The following is a 14,853-nucleotide window of genomic DNA, read 5'->3' as shown; positions in this document are numbered from 1 at the left end:
AAAAATCGGATTTTGCCTGAAATTGTTCTATCATGTTTAACATATCTATCTTATGAATTGTAGACAATTTTGCTATTAATCTTTGTGTCATTTATAATTTGTATAAAAAATATATGAAAAATCTAATATCAATTATGTTAAGTTTAAAAATTCATGAAAAAATTGTCTGAAATTTATGGGGTAGGTATTCCAAACATGATAGAATCCATTTCCGGTAAAATCAAGTTTTTAAATTTAAAAAAACGGGCTCAAAAAATGATTTAAAGTTGAAAAAAATAACACAATACCGGAAAAAACATATTAAGATATATAAAAAATTACTAAAAAAAATTTTTTTTGAATTTATTTTTATATATAATTTTATAAAGTGCTCTATTTTTAACCTTCATTTATGGCTAAAAATATTTCTTAAAAGGGGTTTGATTGATATTTATTTTCTTCAAAAATTGTTAAATATTGGTAAAATAGATTAAAATACATTTTTTATTTAAAAAAAAACTTACTTTAAGTCTAAATTTTAATTCATTCATTCATTTAGCACTTTTGTTTATGGCTAGTGACAATGCACGTCAAATCATTTGCTAAACAACGACCAAATTTTGTCAAAATGGTCCTTTTTTTAGAAAACCTAGTAAGAAGGAAATTATTAAAAATACTCTATAAAGGTTGAAATTTCACGCCCAGCCCGGACTTCAATTTTATGTGCAAATGTAAGCCGGTCCATTATGGTCCGGTCCGGATAAAAAAATAATACGATACCAAGATTAATTGCATTGTATTTTTTTAGGCTTGGGATAGCCGTAGGTTCAATTAAATCAAATCGCAATGACTAATCCACTTTACACTTATTATATGATGGTGTATTATTCTTAATACCTAAATTTCATTAAATATTTTAGCAATGTAGGTGGGAGGGGGTTGAGCTAGCATGGTTAATGAAAGACATGGCCCCCCTTCCCTGATTTATGTACTGGACCACCTTATACAAATTTTAGATAAAGGCACCGTTTCATATGGTTTTCTTCGGTAAACGTGTTTTTTAAAAATATATTTCGCGCCCGTTTTTTAAAATTAATTAACTGGAAATATATTCCAACATGTGTGCGAAATCTACATGATTTTTGGAAAATTTTGCCATAAACTTTGAAAATATAGAAAATGTCCAAAGATTTTTTTTTTATAAATTTTAGATGATTCTAATGTTAACGGCAAAAAAAGTCTGAAAGTAGGATCGTTCAAAAGCCCGATTCGGGTATTTTAGCCAAAATGATTTTATGTAAGCCTCAAGATTTAGAAAATAGAGGTCCAATTCTGCCCTTCTATAAGTAAAATCTCCAGGCTTTTACATAATATTATTTTGTATAAAAATTTTAATATCTGAAATTAGTGTTGTTAAACGGCTCGTTTCGAGCCGATTTTTTAAAACGGCTAACTCAATACTTCACCCAGAACAATATTACGCAAGCCTGAAGATTTTACTCATAGAAGGAACAAAGGTCTATACATATAATATCGAAATCTCGAGGTTTAGGTAATATTTTTCTGGCCAAAATATTGAGTTAGCCGTTTTTAAAAATCGGCTAAAAACGAGCCGTTTAACAACACTATCTGAAAGTCATAGGATTGATATTTCCAAACACACTGGAATGCATCTCGAGTAATATTTTCCTAACATCATAATTATTTTTAGATACCTTTCTTTTTACGTGTTTATCAAGGAAAGGTATTTTATTGGTTTACTAATTTTTTCATTTCCTGATTTTAAGAAAAAAATCCAAAATATTAAAAAAATATATATTTTTAAAAAAAAATTCCATCGCTCAACAATCGATCAATTATTGTAAAATAACGCCAATGACGTCGTTAACTCCTAAATGCGTGGGTCAGCAAGCATGAGCATAAAAATTTGAACGTGTAAATTTTTTTCCCAATTTTAGCTTCCTGCGCCTCCGGCAAATTTAAATCTTAAATGTCCCTCGATAAGAGTTTAATACATATGTATCTAAATACTTTTGATAAAAAAAAATGATTTAAAAACTTTGCTCCCGTTACATTGCTATTTGATGATGTATTATAACAAAGGCAAATGGTGGCAACGCCATGCCAAAAATTCAGGGTTGTTAAACGACGCTACTTATGAGAATTAGCGCGCTACCGATATTGCTACTTTATCTGAAAAAATATTAAAGCGAGCCTAAAGATTTTTCTCATTGATGGCACAAAGATATAGATACCTATTAGCGGAATATCGAGGCGAGAGCAATATATTAATTAGCCGTTTTAAAGAGAGGATCAAAACGAGCTGTTCAGTTGGGCCAGCGCATAATTTTTTTGGAAAACAATTTCCGGTAGCCTGATAATAAAGATTTAAAGAGGAATCAATCAATAACTTTTTTCAAAAAAATATAGTTTTTCTAAATTAAGTTTAAAATAAATTTTTTTTTTTACAAGCTAAAATTGTCTTGCTTTTGTTTTCTATTTTTTTTTCCTCACTCTTGCAATATACAATACATATTATGTAAAATTGTTTTTTTTTGTAAAATAGCTTTGAGACTTTTGATTTGCATATATATATCCTCGAGGGAAACATTTGAAAACAAATTTTAAAATGCATATTACTCAAAAATGATAACAAATTATTCTTATATTACCATATTTATACAATAAAGAATTAATATTTTAAATTTATATATAATAATTAAATATTCATTTGACACATGATGTGTATTCAATATTTAACAAATATTGGACGATATTAGAGACCAGGCCCGGCGGGCCGAGCCGTATATTTTAAAAAATGTGGGCCGAGCCTGAAATTTTTTTTTGAAATAGCCGGGCAGGGCCATGCAAATTGTACCTCTGCAGGTCTCTGATATATATTGTAAGTTTTAAAAAACTGTTCCAGTACTTTGATATTCCTGTTAAAAATCTATTCAAAATTCAAGGATTCACCAAAGGTATTGAAAAATTATCTTTTTTGAGTTTAAAATACATAAAGTAAAAAGAGGATTAATTACGTTACACACCGTGAAGATGCCGACATAAGCCCCCTTTTGACGTAATGGTAAATGCTCAGATAGAGTCAATCAAATCCAATGGATACTATGCTTGTCAAATTTTGGCAGATACTAATCATCTAATATTTGGCAATGAAATGAACCTTGAAAGTTATTAAATACAAAAAATTTAATAAATCAACATTAAATTAATTTAGTTATTCTCACATCAGGAAGTCCAAAAGAAGAATAAAACTCTAATCAAATCAAAATCCTGAGAAACTTTTGTGCGTAATTAAATCTTGACTTGGATAATATTTTATATACATTTTTACGTTTTATTTTGAAAATGTGTTTATTCAAAATTATTTTTATGACTTCAGAAAATTTATAGTCATACTCACCCTAAACTCTACCAAAATTGTAAATAACAATAATTAATTTTTTTTTAAAAATTAAATTTAGACTAAAAATTATATTGCAAATTCCTTCCATTCTTTAATCATTCTTTAATCATTCTTTTTTTGGTACTAGAAAAAAATATATTTAATGCGACTTCAATCAATAAGTACTTTTTTTTTAAAAGGGATTGTGTCAACTGCCATTATTAAAGTGTGTTATTATTATATGGTACAAACGCTGTACTTCAGTGATATCCATGATTAATATATTTAAATGTATTGTACGTGTAATGTTATGTGAATGTCTAGCGAGTGACAGTTAAAACTAACCAATAACTAAAAATATTATGAAATCATTTGATGCATAATGCATATAGATCTAGATCCGCAACCGTCGACGGGTCTAGCAAAAAAGATCTTTGAGCTGGGCTAGGTAACTTGGATAAAATATTGTTTTGGACCAATGCAGAATTTCGAAAATTTTATTTTCAGCTTAGAATTCAGCAAAATGATGTCCTAGATATCTACAAAACTCTGGCGCGACTTGGGGCGGGCAAATGGTACATATCTCTGATTTTCCAATGACATATAATAATACCTAGTATTACGACGCATTCATTAAAAGTGTACAACAATGAAAACAGCTGGGGACGCCATTTTGATTGTCCATATCATTATTAAAAATTTTAAACGAGAGGCCAATTTATTCCTAAGCCTGACGCAAAATTTATTGAAGAATTTCTTGATCATCGAGATAATAAGGAATCATGTTATCGATTTAATATTAGTTTTTAACATGAGAATAATTACTATATTGGTTACCAAAATAAAGGGTCCAGCTGATTTGCATTCAAGGAAGCTTTCAAATTCGTTATTATGAATGCATCGTCAGTCTAGGTATATTATTACTTGTCATTGGATTTTTCAAAGCAAAATATTTTGATAAATACTATTTGAAGAAAAAAAAATTTACAATATATATCTTTGTATTTTAAGAGTTGTCTAACAAAATTAAATCTGTAAATAATATAGTAAATTTCAAAAAACACAATCGATTTATATAAAACGGTTGTTGCAGTAACTGGATTGTAGCTGAACTCATTTTAAGGGGGGGGGGAAGACAAAAATTTTGGAGGGGCAATAAAGAAATTCAAATATTTGAGTTATTTGAACACAAAATTTAAAAAAATTTACAATGATTTTATTTGAAAAATACCACATATAAAAACATAGGTTAAGGCGATAGTTTAATAGGTTTACAGACGTGCGTGGTATTCAGACAATTTAATAACCAACTTTTGAAGAAACCTTATTAATTTTTTTTTCCATAATTTTTCCATATTTTTAATGTAAATTCAAATTTTTTCTAAAGTATATTATAAAATTGTCTTAAAATTGAAAGGGTGGGTATTATACACTTTATTGGAATGCATTTTCCGTCAAAATAAAATTTTAAAATTTAAAATAACTCGCTTCAAATAATGATTTAAAATTCAATAAATACCAAAAAAATAAATCAATACTTATTAAACTATCGCCTTACCAAAATATCGTACAGATGGAAGATGACAATTGACTTATAGTTGAAAAGAAATAAGTTGATTTAATGATTTTACAAATATTATATAATAACGTTGATTAGTGTTGTTAAACGGCTCATTTTGAGCCGAACTATTTTTGCCAGAAAAATATTGCCTAAGCCTCGAGATTTCGCTAATAGATGTCCAAATCTTTGTACCTTCTACAAACAAAATCGGCTTGTGTAATATTATTCTAGATGTAATATTGAGTTAGCCGTTTTTAAAAATCGGTTCAAAACGAGCCGTTTAACAACACTAACGTTGATCCAGTTTAATTGCAGAACTTGTAAATACTTGTTAGAGTTTCAATTATGAAATATATGTAAAATTTATAATTTATATTATCACCAATGATTGAGCAGTGTAAAACTAATTAATAAAACAAAACATTAACAATATAATTTTGGTCGAGATGTATTTTAATTTTTAAATGCTTTTAAAAAATTTTTTCAAAGTTAATAGTTTTTCTTCATTAACTTATTATAATATATTTATGTGTTCGAGAAACAAAATAATATCTAACAAAATTTAGAATCCAACTCAAATATTTTTAAACTTATAGTAAAAAATATAATTTAGCCCAGTCGGCAGTTTAATAACTTAGTCCAGGACCTAGCCCAGAATTAATGTATAAAAAAAATATATATAAACCCAGCCAAAGCCCATGGGTTTAAAAATGAATCAGTAAAACACAACTTAAATCAAAACTCGACCCGATGTCTACAAATGTGCTTCTTATAAACGTAAGGATCACCCCTTTCCTATTATATATGTATATATATTAATATATGTTGTTGAAAATGTTTAGCAGTAAGTAGTATAAATTATCAGGCTCGGTTTAAATTTACTCAAAACTATAAATGAATATCTAATCTTCTTTAAGAATCTATATTTTTCGCGATTTTTATTCGCGCGATTTATTAGAGCTCGAAATGGTGTCTAATTCAATTTTTCTTATTAACTCTGGATCAAGACATAACATAATTGTTACCTATCATGCCTTAGATGTTATAACAGCGATTTACTCTTCATATAATTTTTTTTTAAACTAAAAATGTTTGCTTAAAATTACGAATTCGCCAAAAAGGCAATAAATTTATTTGCCTTAAAAAATAAATTGTTTATATTGTACTCAAATTTTGCGAAAATTTGCTCGAATTTGCGAATTTATAATTGCCTGTGAAGACATAGCCTTACCCCGTCAGAATTTTTCGGTATTATATCTAGCCAAAATCCTTGAGACATTAAATACATTTTAGGTACCCTTTTCTTTCATGCAGAATACTACACTACGGTTATGGGAATTGAGTTAGTAATACCCTACCAATTAAGCTGAGGTGGCATGAGCCTCTGTATTGTGGCTTAACCAAGATCTGGCAGAGTTTTGTGATGTTCAAAATATGTCCCATGCGTCAGAAACTAAGCTTGCCCCTTCCTAAAACAAAAGATGGTTTACAATTGGCCCGTACTCACGATGGCTTTAAGGGTTAGCCTCATTATCCACTTATTCGCACATCACGCTCACTCGAAATACATTCTCGTATTTAGATTTAGTAAACAACATAAAAAATTAATTATCGATGATGGACCATAGTTCAAAAGTGTATAGGGAATATTTTACTAATCATAAGATAACCTCACTAAACTTTCTACAAGTAATGAATTATAGAAAATGTTAAAAGGTTTGTTCAAACATTAAGAGTTCCTTAAATTAAATAAAAAAACTGAGAACATTTCCTAACCTACCTCAATATCCCATATTACACTACCGAACAAACCCTCTCAAATTTATGCAACCAAAAAGCCTTAGGTGGACCACTATATATATTCTAACGGAAACCATCAATCTTCCAACGACCCTTGAATGAATAAAATGACCAGGGGTGATCCATGATCTCGAACAAAATTGGCAAATCCCGGAAATTCTTGATTAAAAAAGGAAAAGTTTAAGGGTAATTTACGAAATATAGATATACCGCTGTTGAGATATTATTTTACTTTCGATGTAAATAAAATTGCAGATGTATTTTTTTGTTTTTGTTAGAGCCCATAATAAGATCAGCGTTTGTTTAATATGGAACTCTACCTGTTATGATAAATGTTAATTGATATCTGATTACTTATTAATAATGTCTTTTCGCTTGTCGTTACTTTCGTAATTGATATAGTAAAGATTTATAAATAAAGCTCGTTAGTTGTAGTATAACATAAACGGAGGATCATTATTCATTTGTTCACCTATTCATTAGGAAAGATCCTTGAGTTAAGAAGGTTAGCGATTTTGACCTGATCTTCTTTAGCTTGGAAACTATTTTATCTTAATTTTATCTTAATTTTTTCTTCATTTTATCTAATATCTATATATTATATTATACATCAAGATATATGGAGATACGCAATTCATTCTAGTTTTCCAGGTTCCCCATATTTATTTCTTAGGTTTTTATAGAACTAGGGAAAAGGCTCAAGCTTTGGTTGGACAAGCATTTAAAACCCACTAATTTGAAGGCCAAGAAACTGGTCATTTCTCCTTATCTTCCTGGTAGCCGAATCTTTTAAGGGAAATTTTATTTGTATTGTCAGATTTTCCTGATCTCGATCTAAAATATTAGGGGTTTTAATATGAACAATGTATTTTGTATCTATGGAATGGGCAAACAACGATGATTAGTTTTGGATCTAAATCAAACTCTTCATATAAATTAGTATAGAAAAATTTCTCACTTATCACTTTTATGAATTTAGACTGGGATAACAATTATGACCCCTATTAATTTATTTTTCTATCTTTTTAACAGTCTTAAAAATATATATTCAGATTTTCCAGCTGATTGATTAATTTTTGTTCTTAATTCTTTTCAAAATAGCAACTACCATTTTTTTTCTTCAAATATCAGATTTTGACTAATATGCCTTAAAAAGCACGCACTCAGAAGGAATGAGGCGTTGTAACTAAAAATTTAATTTTCGCATTTATTCGATTTTTCGCATTTATAAAATATTTAATTTATTTTGTAATATTATATAAACCAATTTTTGTGATATTTACACTAATATATTTTTACATTTAGACACATTCTTTGGATAAAAGCTATCGAATGTAGTTGCACATACAATTTTGTGAACTACAGTTTTGTGCAGATTTAATTTAAAAATTTCCAATTCGTTTGTAAATAAAATTATTTAACTTAAAAAAAATTGATAAGAAATATAAATATGTTATATTAACAATTTTTTTGCAAATTTTATTTTCAAATAATAAATATGGAAATGTTTTGAAATATATGAAAGTGAAACATGAAGTATTTTTTTTTATTTAAAAAAAAAACATATTTTTTAAAAAAATCATATTGATTACACAACAATTATTTTATTTATTTCTTGAATTTTATATTATTTAATATCTAAAAAAAAATGTGATAAATTTATAATGCTTAAGGATTAATAAAATATTATTAAAATTTACAATAATACAGTGTTGTGATGATTTAATGAAACATATTGACGATTAAATTAAAACCCAAGTATTGTTAAACGCCTTGATATAACGCAAGCCTCGAGATTTCATTAATAGATGTCCAAAGCTTTCTGCCATCTATGATAAAAATCTATAGGCTCGCTAACAATATTGGTTAGGCGTTTTAAAAAATCGAGACTTAATAACACTAAGTATACCGTATTCTACATATCAACAATAAAAATATTAAAATGTAATTTTAAAAATAATCCGTCATTTGCATTATCATAATTGTGATATCCTATTTAAAAGATCTCCAAAAAATTCTTTAAAAAAAGGGATATAGAACAACACAATGATTATCAGCGGAAAATTTATATAGTTTGTTGCAGTAAACCTTATGATAATAACAAAATTTTCTTTATAATGAGCCAAGAGTCCTGTTTAATATTTCGTAACAATTTTTTTTTGTATACTACTAGCAAGTTTCACTAACAACGATGCTTTCTTTGTATTTTATGTATATTCTAGAAGATATAGTCCTTTAAATGGATATCACTGGCGACTCCGTAGAGGTAAAAAAAAGGGAAGGGGGGAGGAGGGGTCGAAGCGTTACCACCGTAAGCGCACATATGCAGGATCATGCGGGCATATCAAAATTTATAAACGATATCAAATGAGAAATAATTAATTTCTATGGAAGAATTGAATATTTGATTTATATGATAAAAACAAAAATAAATAAAACTGCAAATTAAATAGTTATAACCTTTGTGATATCATTAACATGGAGCAGTAAATGTTTTTGCAGTTATAAAACAAAAAAATATATTTTTTTATGGTAATATATTTTTGTATCCCCATAAAAAATACGTATGGGAACCCTCTTTGCTTATTATTTATAGGCCTTGCCTAAATTACTCGAATTTAAATATTTGAATTTGCCAATGATATAGTTTATACCAAATTTATATATCGCTACCTCCACCGTCCCCCCACACCGTCATCAACGACATGCTGTATTTTTAAAGAATAACTTAATGCTAAAAGCTAGCAGCACCAAAATGTTATTCTCTTTATTGCCACTTCCTTGATACAATTCTATTGAGTCTCCTAGGCCCAAGAAAGAAAGAAAGAAAGAAAGAAAGAAAGAAAGAAAGAAAGAAAGAAAGAAAGAAAGAAAGAAAGAAAGAAAGAAAGAAAGTAAGTAAGAAAGAAAACCCTTTCGTCAAATAATGACCCCCCCCCCGTCAGCACCAGAATTTGAATGACTAAATTGTTTCCCCCCACCCCCCATTCGAGATAGTTATTCTATATCTAGATATTATAATATACTAAAAAAAAGTCTTAAAATTTTTCTTATGTTTGTTTTGATATTTTTTTTTGTAAAAATAATAAAAGCTTATTTTAAAAATAATCTGATTTTTAGATGACAAAAATTTTAGTTTTGGAGATTAAAGTATTTTTATGATAATTATTTAATATCTGGTTATAAATTTCATGGAAACAAAAAAAATACAAAATAATTATCAAACCTAAAACACATGGCTTTTTAATTGAAGGTAGAATGGGAAATAAAAAGAAGATAGCAAAAAAAAAATATTAGCGAAATTCTAATAAAAAATTATATATTTAAAAAAAAAAAATTTTGACAGATATATATATATTTTTTTGGTCAATTTTTGAAATTTTTCTTTTAAAATAATTTATGCAAAAACGAAAAATAAAATTAATTTTTTATAAAATACACTAAATTATTGATATATTTAAATTTTTTTATTTTTTTTATTCCATGAATAATTTATCAGGTGCTAAAAATTTCACGAATTTTCGTTAATTTCAGGTTTTTTTTTTAAAAAAAAATTATATTTAGAAAAAAAAACTGCACTTATTAAAAGTGGATACTTATGGGGTGATTAAGGTCAATTTGGTAACATTATGATGTTTAATCTTATTTTGCGGAAACTAACACATTTAATGAAATTAGTGCAAGGATAAAAACTAAAGGACACCGAACACTAGAGTAGCAAGAACGCAGCTGCTTTTACTTTTATTGCCCCTGAACCACAACCTCAAACTATCATCATGATCGGAACTAAGGATATCTGATAATCTAATCACCAGGATCTCAGAGAATCAAATAAAAATGTTGATATTTTTTTAAAAATCGCAAACAAAAATACCTAGTGTCCTCTTAACCCCTGATTAATAGTTAGCGCGATTTCTCGTCGAATTATATAAAAAAACGCTGTATTTTTATAATATCCGCCGCGAATGTGTGCTAACTGTGAATGCAGGGTAATGCGCTAATTAGATTGCGAATAAAAAAGGTTAAATATGTACGACGTATTGGCATATAGAATCCATGGAAATTTGGAATAAAATTTTATATCATTCATGGAAGGCTATTTTTAAATTCGGAAAATCTGATTTTAACCGGAGATGTATTCCAGCATTATGCAGATTAACTATCCTATAAATTTTGCGTTAATTTTTTTCCATCAAATTTCGTGTAATCGATTTTATATACCTAAGATCTATATAAAATAAGATGTGAGTAATTCAAAAATTTACAACAAAATTTGTCCGAAATTTATAGTGTGGGTATTTCATACGTGAAGGAATAATTTTTCAGATTTAAATCATATTCTTATAGAATAATAGAAATTGCGCTACTTAAATTTCTTTAGAAAAATTGAGAAATTTCGAATCATGCATACTTTACGGGCGATATTTATATACTGCTTTAAATTAATATGTAAATAATTGTATCTTATTTTCTAAAATTAAAATTTTTGTTAACACTTATATAGAATATTTTCTTAATTTCAAATTTAATACTTATTATACTTATACCGATTTAACCAGTGGCTTCGGAATAGTGTTGTTAAAGGGCTCGATTTGAGCCGATTTTTAAAAACGGATAATTCAATATTTTATCCAGAATAATATTACGCAAGCCTGAAGATTTAGCTCATAAATGGCACAAAAGTCTAGACATCAATTAGCGAAATCTCGAAGTTTAGGCAATATTTTTCTGGCTAACATATTGAGTTAGCCGTTTTTAAAAATAGACTCAAATCGAACCGTTTGACAACACCCTTCGGAATGGGGCAAATATCTGCGTAACGCAGTTCTATATCAAAGCAAAACATGAACAAAAAGGAACAAAATTTTATCACGGACTAAATCAGAAAAAAACCCCAATTTAGGCAAGGACAAATTTCTATTCTTTTTTCAAAACAAAAACATTTTTTAAAATGTGTGTTTTTAAAAAATAAAAAAAAACAAAAAAAAACACAAAACAAACATGCAAGTCCACAAAAAAAAACATAAATAAATATAATATTTTAAGCCATGATAGTTTAAACAAAAAAAAATATATAGATTGTAAGGCAGGACTATTTATAAATATAATGCAAAAAGGCACAATTTTTTGTTTTTTAAAAAAAAATATAAAAGTTAGTTAATAAGTTTTTCCACAAGAAAAATCGATAATATAATACAATGCTAAAATTTTTCCAAAAAAAAATATTAAAAAAATATGTAGTAGGGGTAACCTCCAAATGTGGCCATCTCATTATTATTGACCTTTTTAGGGCTAATTTACCCTATTCTGTCTCTCAAGCGTAAGGCGAAAATATTAACTTGACCTATAATATTCTGGTTTGGGCCTCACGGTGATGTGGGGGTTGTGGGACATGTCTGTTACACCTCTGTATTCTATACATTTGCCTCTTTCTAATTTTTCTATGTTGAGCAAAACCATAAGTGTGCTAAGACTTTTCAGTGCCCTGGGACAGCATTAAATTCGATGGCCATTTAAAACCCCTAACTGGGTTAAGTCAGTAGGGTCGTTATGAGAGTCTAGTAGCTCAAACACTCTTTAAACTTAAGAGAGCCACTGTCAGTCCTTATCGAGGTTACACTGTAGCTCCATTTTTTTGAAAACCTTTGTTTATTTTTAAAGTAGGGGAGACTGGGGTTATTCGAACCAATTTTTTAAAAATTGGCTATAGCTCTTGTTGTTTTATAGATAATATAAAAAATAATATATGATTGGATACCTAAAACTATACTCTATAAAGGTGCCTTATAAAAAATCTTAAGAATATACTTATTTTTTTTAAATTTTATTTTTTGTAAAAGTGAAAATTTTGTTCAACAAGCTCCAATAGCGGGGTGAGGCAAACCACTTCAAGTGGCTTCCTAAACCATTAGTTTTTTTAAGCCATAATAAATTGAAATGCATTTTTATTTATTAATAATGATATGTATAGAATAATTTTATTGTTTTATTGTTCAAAATATCATAATACTTATAAATTGAAGCTAATTATATATAAAAATTGAAACTTAACTTTGGCTAATTTAATAAACATTTAGGACATAAAAAATATGAATTTAAAGGAGAGATTAAGATTTCTTAGCATAAATCCTAAATACCAATCATAAACAGCCATGAAATTGCCTTTTCAAGATTTTGAAATTTTTTTCATTATTAATTGCTATAATTGACGTGTATGGTTTAGCAAACCCCGCTAGCTCTAAATTGACAAATCATGATTGAAATAATATATAGATTTGATAAATACTCATAAAACTTACCCAAATTATAGAAGAATGTTTAAACTTTGTAATAAAATTTAATTAACATATTAATGACCATATATTTTAATAAAAATTAAAATTCTGTCATGTAAAAATCTTTTGAAATAAAATTTTGAGTAATTATTAATTTTTATATTTTGTCCATAGATGTATACTAATGAAAACTATATTAGGCTAAAATTTTAACCTTCGGGTGTATTTAATTTTAAAATGAGATTCGGTTTGCCAAGCCCCGGGGTTTACCTAACCCCAGTCTCCCCTATACTTAATATTAAATGTGATCCCTCCCGCAATGGTAAACCGGACCAGTCTCGAAGACACTGCCCAGTAGTGAAAGTTTAGAAATAAATAGCCTCAAATTATAAGAGGGCCAAACATTAGAATTGAAAGGAAATTGACGGTTGGTCTCTGTATATAATTGTTGCGCGGTTTGGAAGTTTTATATTTCGAGTACTCACTTGGGGCAATCTTTGCATCCTTAGCCGTGTTAGCAAATTTCAAAATAACTGTTAAATGGTATTTAGTCGAAAACTATCACCTCAAGCTTCGGGGTTTTCCCTTAGAAATGATATTTCATTCCTGGCGGATCTCAAGGAAGCGGGTAAAGGTTTATTACGAGCGCACCCCTATATAAATATTTTTTATAGATACTTTAACAAGGCACCTAAAAATGACAAGAGCTAGCGATACGCCACTGAGTCTAAATATACATTCAGTTTCACATATTATTTATTGTTTAAAAAAAAAATTAATAGTTTTAATATAAAGATTTATTAATAATAAAGTAAAATTATATTATTTATATATTCCTGAGTTGGAAAAAAATAAAATATAAAATATAAATCATATTTAACGAGTTATTCAAAAATTTACAGAAAAAAGGAATTAAAATTAAAAGAGACGTTTTTAATTAATTTGCGGTCATAAAGAAAAAAGAATAAAATGAAACTAAAAAATAGAAAAATAAATTAAAATAAAATGAATAAATTGCTTATATATATATAAATCAAAATGTCTTTAATCCTACTTTCAATTACTTTTTGTATTATATCCATATCTTTTTGTCTTAAAAATAAAGATTAGTTTTTGTCAGACCTTTCGGTTCCAATTTCTACACGGTTTTCGAATTCCGTTTTATTTTCGGTTTCATCGGTTAAAGAATTTGGCGATACGAGTTCGGTTAATAATAATCGAAAACTTATTAGGAATACACAAGAGCCAGGCCTAAAAAACCCCGACCGTTGCAACAAATTTAATAGACTGGTTCAGATGGAATTTTTAAAAAGATAATATATATAATATAATATAATGAACATACACGAATTGTATTATAAAATTACACGCAGGGCATAAAAGGTGTTAGATGGACAGAATTTTTTTTTTATTATATTAATACTATATCTACAAATATATTAATATTTTGTAATTAGCATAAATTTTATTTTTCACCTTCTTAATACTATGAATTTGTTTAATGTGTTTTTATTTTTTGTGTATTTCTTGCCTTTTTTATTTTTTTTAATAAGTAGAATAATTATATCACATATCAAATAAAACTGTCATCATCATAATTTAATTCTAACTCATCACTTTATTATAATATATTTTATATAACGAAATTTTTAATATAATTTATTTGCGCAATTAAAAATTAATTTAATATTGTATAAGCATTTATAGTTAAGGAAGAGTTTGGTTTTTTTTTTGGCAATTGATATATATAATATAAAAATTTGGAAAGAAGAGAAGAGAACAGAAGAGAAATGAAAAGAAAAGAAAAGAAAAGAAAAGAAAGAAAGAAAGGAAAT

The 14,853-nt window shown here is 27.5% G+C and overlaps 1 long non-coding RNA gene across 1 annotated transcript; it reads left to right on the top strand.

The window, feature by feature from the left end:
• Nucleotides 1–2,683: 2,683 nt before the first annotated feature.
• Nucleotides 2,684–14,408, top strand: LOC135931037 (uncharacterized). The gene is made up of 4 exons (XR_010572913.1): nt 2,684–2,957; nt 2,999–3,167; nt 3,215–3,283; nt 14,124–14,408. It is a non-coding gene; the product is annotated as an uncharacterized LOC135931037 (long non-coding RNA).
• Nucleotides 14,409–14,853: the final 445 nt, after the last annotated feature.

Source organism: Gordionus sp. m RMFG-2023, chromosome 1, assembly GCF_954871325.1.
Source record: "Gordionus sp. m RMFG-2023 chromosome 1, tfGorSpeb1-WG-v2, whole genome shotgun sequence".
In the NCBI taxonomy this organism is placed as follows: Eukaryota; Metazoa; Nematomorpha; class Gordioida; order Chordodea; family Parachordodidae; genus Gordionus; species Gordionus sp. m RMFG-2023.
The sequence above is the reverse complement of the archived record's forward strand: the minus strand, read 5'-3'. Positions and strand labels throughout refer to the sequence as shown.